This window comes from Sus scrofa, chromosome 6 (assembly GCF_054392235.1).
Source record: "Sus scrofa isolate SSC_HxYL_T2T_F1_AM1 chromosome 6, Sscrofa_HxYL_maternal_Yorkshire_Landrace_v2.0, whole genome shotgun sequence".
Taxonomy (NCBI): Eukaryota; Metazoa; Chordata; class Mammalia; order Artiodactyla; family Suidae; genus Sus; species Sus scrofa.
This window is the reverse complement of record NC_139388.1, coordinates 13516914-13523127: the sequence shown is the minus strand read 5'-3', so window position 1 is coordinate 13523127 and position 6214 is coordinate 13516914. Positions and strand designations below refer to the sequence as shown.

General features: G+C 44.3%; 1 protein-coding gene across 2 annotated transcripts in view; it reads right to left on the bottom strand.

Moving 5' to 3' along the window:
* Positions 1–1768: 1768 nt before the first annotated feature.
* WDR59 (WD repeat domain 59) overlaps positions 1769–6214 on the bottom strand; it is a 107896-nt gene continuing 103450 nt past the window's right edge. The window contains exons 29-30 of one of the 2 annotated variants that reach the window (XR_014805457.1): positions 2761–3956; positions 1769–1981 (exon numbers count right to left, since the gene is read on the bottom strand). The gene's annotated coding sequence lies outside the window, so the exon portion shown is untranslated. Of the gene's footprint in view, positions 2006–2760; positions 3957–6214 lie in introns of both variants that reach the window. The other variant, XR_014805458.1, reaches the window with a different exon arrangement.

Genomic DNA, 6214 nt, shown 5'->3' with positions numbered 1-6214 from the left:
TTATTGTGATGATCATTTCACAGTGTGAAATTATGCTGGACTTCAACATGTATATCAATTATATCAATAAAACTAGAAGGAAAGAAAACCTTTGCAAACACTGGATCCTGCCTCCAAATACAGAGGCATAGGTCAAGCCTTCCTGACGACTGCTTCCCGCAGTGAGTGGATTTAGTGATCATCTTCCCGGCCGCCAAGTCCCATTTCTCGCGATAACCACCGCTAATTTTTCTTTGCGGTAGCACCCTTCCCCCCGCCCCCCCCCCCCCCCCGACGCTCAGCTTGACCTGCCATTCCTTGGCTTCCCCAGGCCCTGGGGATTGAGGTCCTCCGTATGAGGCCAGTGTAGACCTCCTCCCATGGAGCCCAGGAAGCTTCCAGGCCCACCCAGCAGGGCCCCCCAGGCTCCCTGGCACGCACTCCCCCCGCTCTGGGTGGGCCCAAGTCGCCACTACATCCAGCAGCCCACAGGCAGAAGGACTGGAGTTGGAAACGGGTGGGGGTGGGGAATGGTGGTATTATTCCAAGATGTAAAATGGGTGGATGTGTAGATTTTTGTTTTACGGAATTAGAACACTCATCTAAATTTAAGTTCTTTAGTCTCTTTTTGCTATTTAATATATTATTGTTATTTGTTCCAAATTGCTCCAAACTTCCTGAATTCAAATTCCTTGGAACGGAATTTAGCTAGCCTGTTTGAGATAAAATCTCTTTTCTTTTACACTTTATAATCACCTTTTGAGACTATTTTGGAAGAAGAGTCGCGTTTTCTCAGGTAGCGTTATTCTTCCAAGGATTGTAATATGCATAATGCCAAAACTCTTTAGGGAAGGACTTTTAAGATCTGGCTTTAATTGTAATTACCTATTATCTACACTATTAACCTTAAGTTAATTACTTCAGGCCAGTTACTTCAGATCAAACAGATATTGCATCAGAAACATACAAACACCCATAAAATTTACCTAGTAATAAATCCATTCAATAAAACTTTCAATATAAGTGATAAACACATGTTATTTGGGTGTATGCTTTTTTTTTTTGGCCATGCCCAGAGCATGTGGAAGTTCCCAGGCCAGGAATTGAACCCGTGCCACAGCATTGACCATGTCATATCCTTAACCTGTTATGCCACAAAGGAACTGAGGTTGTGTGCCTTTTGACCTAGGTAAACATTTTGCCCCAGGTACAGAAATACCCTGTTTAAAACAAAATTGAGAAATTAGAGTGGTTTGTTCCCAGCTGCCTTTAATACACAAAATTTTTCTCAGTCAAGCACTGAGAAGCCAAAAAAACTTCTCTTTTTATATTTAAAAAAAGTTGTTTGTTTTTGACCAGGAAGCCTTATAATATTTAACCTTTTTTTTACATTAAAATGTCAAAGTAACATTAAAAAATAAAACGGTGTAGGAGTTCCCACTGTGGTTCAGTGGGTTAAGAATCTGACTGCAGATCAAGGTGCTGCAGAGGGAGGATTTCGATCCCTCACCTGGGAACTTCCATATGCCTTGGTTGCAGCCGTTAAAAAAAAAAAAAAAAAAAAAAAATATATATATATATATATATATATATATATATATATATATATATATATATCAAATAGTACAAAAAATTAAAGATGAAGTTATTTTCTACCCCAAACCCTTCCAGGCCTATTCTCCAGAGAATATTCCTTTTAATAGCATATCCTTCCAGAAATTTTCTGTGTATTTATAAATATGTATGTACATATCACTAAAAAAACAGAAATAGGACCACACGTGAGACATGGTTTGTCAGTATGTTCTTTCATTTAACAATGTATATTGCAGCACATAATCCGCATCCATGTTTTTCCAATGGTGGTGTAATATTCCAGTGTATGAACACATCACAATTTAATTATTCCCCTAATGATGAGCATCATGTTGTCTCTCATTGTGTGTGTGTGTGTGTGTGTGTCTTTTTAGGGCTGCACTCACAGCATATGGAGGTTCCCAGGCTAGGGGTCCAATTGGAGCTGCAGCTGCCGGCCTACACCACAGCCAGAGCCATGCAGGATCTTTAACCCACTGAGCGAGGCCAGGGATCAAACCCGAATCCTCATGGATGCTGGTTGGGTTGGGTAACCACTGAGCCACAATGGGAAGGTCTCATTTTTTTCTACTATAAAAAACAATGTGAAACTAAACATTCTCATATAAGCATTTTCACACGTGTAACTGCATTTGTGAAATAAATTCCTAAAAATAACACTGAGTCTGAGGGTTGGGGAGTAAATAGAGAGCTACTGTCAAACTGTTTTCTAAAAAGGCTGCAGCAATGACCACTCCCACCCGCAGTGGGTAACACTGCGCACATCCCCACACACTAGCCAACACCGTGTTTTTTCAGCGTTTTTTTATCTTTACCAGTCTGATACATGGAAAAATTATATTTCCTGGGTGTGTGCTTTTAGCCAGTCTACCGTGAGGGCAATGTTGCTGCCATTTCTGAATATGGTGACCCAATTAAATGAAATCAAGGTAATAACAGGGATGGCTGCTATTTCAAAAGTTTATCCTGGGAGTTCCCAACATGGCTCAGCAGAAATGAATCTGACTAGAATCCAAGAGGACGCAGGTTCGATCCCCGGCCTTGCTCAATGGGTTAAGGATCCAATGGGTCTGTGATCTGTGGTGTAGTTTGCAAACACGGCTCAGATCTGATGTGGCTGTGGCTGTGGTTTAGGCCAGCAGCTATAGCTCTCATTCGACCCCTAGCCTGGGAATCTTGATATGCTGTGGGTGGGGCCCTAAAATTAAAAAGAAAGACCAAAAAAAAGTTTATCCTTATTTCTAAGAGTAACTAATTGACTTTGCAGCCTAAATTGGAAAGTTTAACTGTATATTGACTTGTGCTTTGGGGTCACCTACTATTTATTGTTTGATCTTAAAATGTCAAGCTAAGAATTGAGGGAACGATGCAGATTATATAGGGAATGATTGCAATTTTGATTCAATTCTTCAGAAATGTCAGCACATGTCATTTGAAATTGTGATACCGTTGGCAATGCATATTGTATGTGTACGTGAAACACAAAGTCTTAAGAACAGGTAGGAAGAGAGTTCCCTTTGTGACTCAGCGGGTTACAAACCCAACTAGGAACCATGAGGGTGTGGGTTCATATCCCTGGCCTCACTCAGTGGGTTGAGGATCCGGCATTGCTGGGAGCTGCAGTATAGGTTGCAGACACGGCTCAGATCTGGCATTGCTGTGGCTGTGGTGTAAGCCAGCAGCTGCAACTCCGAATCAACCTCTAGCCCAGGCACTTCCATAGGCCGCAGGTGTGGGCCCTTAAAAAAAGAAAAAGAAGAAAGAATGGGGTAATAGAAAAAGGTAATTCAGTACCTCTTTAAACGTTGCCTTTTCTCATATGAATGGTTTTGGAAGAAAGTTATTACTGACGCTAGGAGAAATCTAAAATCCCTTACTGGAATACATCTAAGTAAGCTTTTTCGTTTCGAAGAGTTTGAGACTTAAAGAAAAATTGCCAAGATACTACAGTACTCACATCCCCTCATCTAGTTTCTGCATTAACACCATACATTAATATGCTCCATTTGTCACAATTAATCAACATTGTTAGTAACTGAAGTTCATATTTGACTCAGCTCTCCTTAGTTTTCCCTGACTTTTTTCTGTTCCAGGACCCCGTTCAGGATCACACATGACTTTCAGTCATCACAGTTCCTTTGGCTCCTCTTGGCTGTGAGGTTTTCAGTTTTTCCTTGTTTTTGATGATCTTGCCAGTTTTGGGGGAGCACTGGCCAGGTATCTTGTGGAAGGTCCCTCCGTTGGGACCTCTCTGGTATTTTTCTCATGATTTCGATTGAGATTATGGACTTGGGAGAGGATGACCAGAGAGGTCATGCATCACATCCTACAAACCATCACGCTGTGAATATGACGAATCCGTGGCCGCTGACCTTGAGCACCTGGCCGGGTGAAGTGCATTTATTAACTGCTGGCATAAGCAAGGGCACAGGACATGGCGAGCTGAGTCCTGAGGGTCTGCAAGGTAAGTTGTGGTGGTGAGGCTGACTATTAGGGGGCCTGGAGACCCCTGATTCTCTAGGAGACCCGGCTGCAGGAGTGGGAAGAACTCTATGCCAGAGCACAATGAACTTTGAAGCAATACTGGAAATTTAGAAATCCATTGTCTAAAATCACCCCATTGGGGTGAGAACTGTTACACGTTACAGAGGAGGAGACAGGCACAGTGCCAAGGATACAGGCAGGCTGAGATGCAACCCACGCTGTCTGGCCACAGGCTCTTAGCACTGTGCACACACTGCCTTACCAATGCTATCTTTTGTCTTAACTTGCATTTCCCAGATTACTAGTGAGATTGGACATCTTTCCATTCGTGCATGGAAAAATTAAAATATCAATAACATTAAAAATGTTATTGTATTGAAATATAGTTGATTTACTGGACTTCTTTTCAAGACCTGGCTTCGGAAAGGTATTATTAAGGAGGAGCTGTGAGGAACAGATTCGGGATGAGACCCCAGAGTCAGAGCTGGCAGAGACCTGGAGGGGTGGCGTCCCGCCCAGAGCGGGGGCCCTGCTGGTGCCCGCAGCCAGAATCATCTCAGCGTATAATTTAAGCAGCCCCTTGGCAAAGATCACCAGATTTAGCAAATAAAAGTACAAGATCCCCACTGAAATTTGAGCCTCAGATTAACAACAGGTATGGTCCAACTAAAATCCAGCTTTGCCGGGGCATCCCGTTTTTTAACACTCCCCTGCCTGCAGGGCCCACCTGATTTCCAGCCCGCCTAGATTTTGTGAGCTGCTTCTCCTTCACCAGGCTCTTTCCTGCTTAGACTAGCTGTGCTGGAGTCTGCTGTGGCGACACCGCAGCAATGGGACTCTGCCAACCCTGGAAGGTAAATGGAAGCTCTTGAAGGCTGCGTGTTTCAAGACAAACTGGGAGAGAAGACGATTCTTGGTGTGAGAGATCAGTCCAGTGTGCTTCGTGTGCCAACTGTCCCTCTAGAGAATCCCACCTAAAGTGTCTTTATGAAAGAAATCATGACATCTTTTGCTTCATGTATTTGCTACGTGCCTGATCCCCACAAGCTCTGGAATTTGCAACACCTGCAATGGTCATGCACCCTTACCTGATAGCTGGGTGACTAGAGATTTACTTACAGAAGCCCTGTGCCTGCTCTACAGTCACACAGCAAAGCTGGGGTGGGGACAAAGGTCTTCAGGTTCACAGCCACTGTCCCCACTACTCCAAATTCCTAACCCAGAAAGCCTTCATTAAAACAAGCATGGTGCATGCTAACATTTAAGGTCATGAAACGGTAAGAATTGCGTCTAATGAGCAAGTGTGTCTCTACAAAGGGCATGATGGTGCCTGAAACCGAATAGATACTTGTTAAGTGGGTGGATGGAGAAGCAGAGTCAGGTCTTTATAAAAAAAAAAATGTTGTTTAAGCATTAATGTATTGGGGCGCATTCAATTTTTGCCAACCCAAAGTTGACCTCAGAATGAAAGGGCATAATGGGGCAGGTAGGGGTAAGACAGTGGGTTTCTTTCATCAGGATTCTTAGCGCTCAGGGGTGCAGCCTCCTAAACAATGAAGGAAATCCCTCTAGAGCACCCTAGGGATTTCCTTCATTGGAATCCGTCCAGTGACGGGGAGCTCACTACCTCTTGTTGGACAATTTTAAGTTTCCCCTAGTGTGATCTGGGCACCCTTGATCCTATACCTTCAATATCTATGTTAAAGATATGAACATATCTGGGCCACCTCCCCCGACATTCTCACGGATTTCCCGGAAACCAGTATTGACCCCAGTGATCCAAGCCACAACCTGCTCACACCTCAGCGTCCACGTTCTTGGTCCTTTCTCACTGGTCACTTGATTCCATCCTGAACCTTACTCCTCTTCCATCATCCCCACTCCCCCCAATCCCGGAGACACCAAGTCTCTGTGTGTGGCTGACTTTTACGGAAGGGCTAGTAGCAGTTGAGGGCCGCTGTGGCCCAGAACAGGAAATGATTTCAAGCAGCCCTGCTCTGAGGAATCACTGGGCCATGCCCCACCCGAGCACCTGCGCGTGTCCCTCCAGGGGGCTGGACCTCTTCACCCCCCCGCCCCCGTTCACCTTCTCCCTGTAGCTCCCGGGGAATGTGGAAACTCCTCTCACCTGATTTCATGGGAAACCTGAACTCTA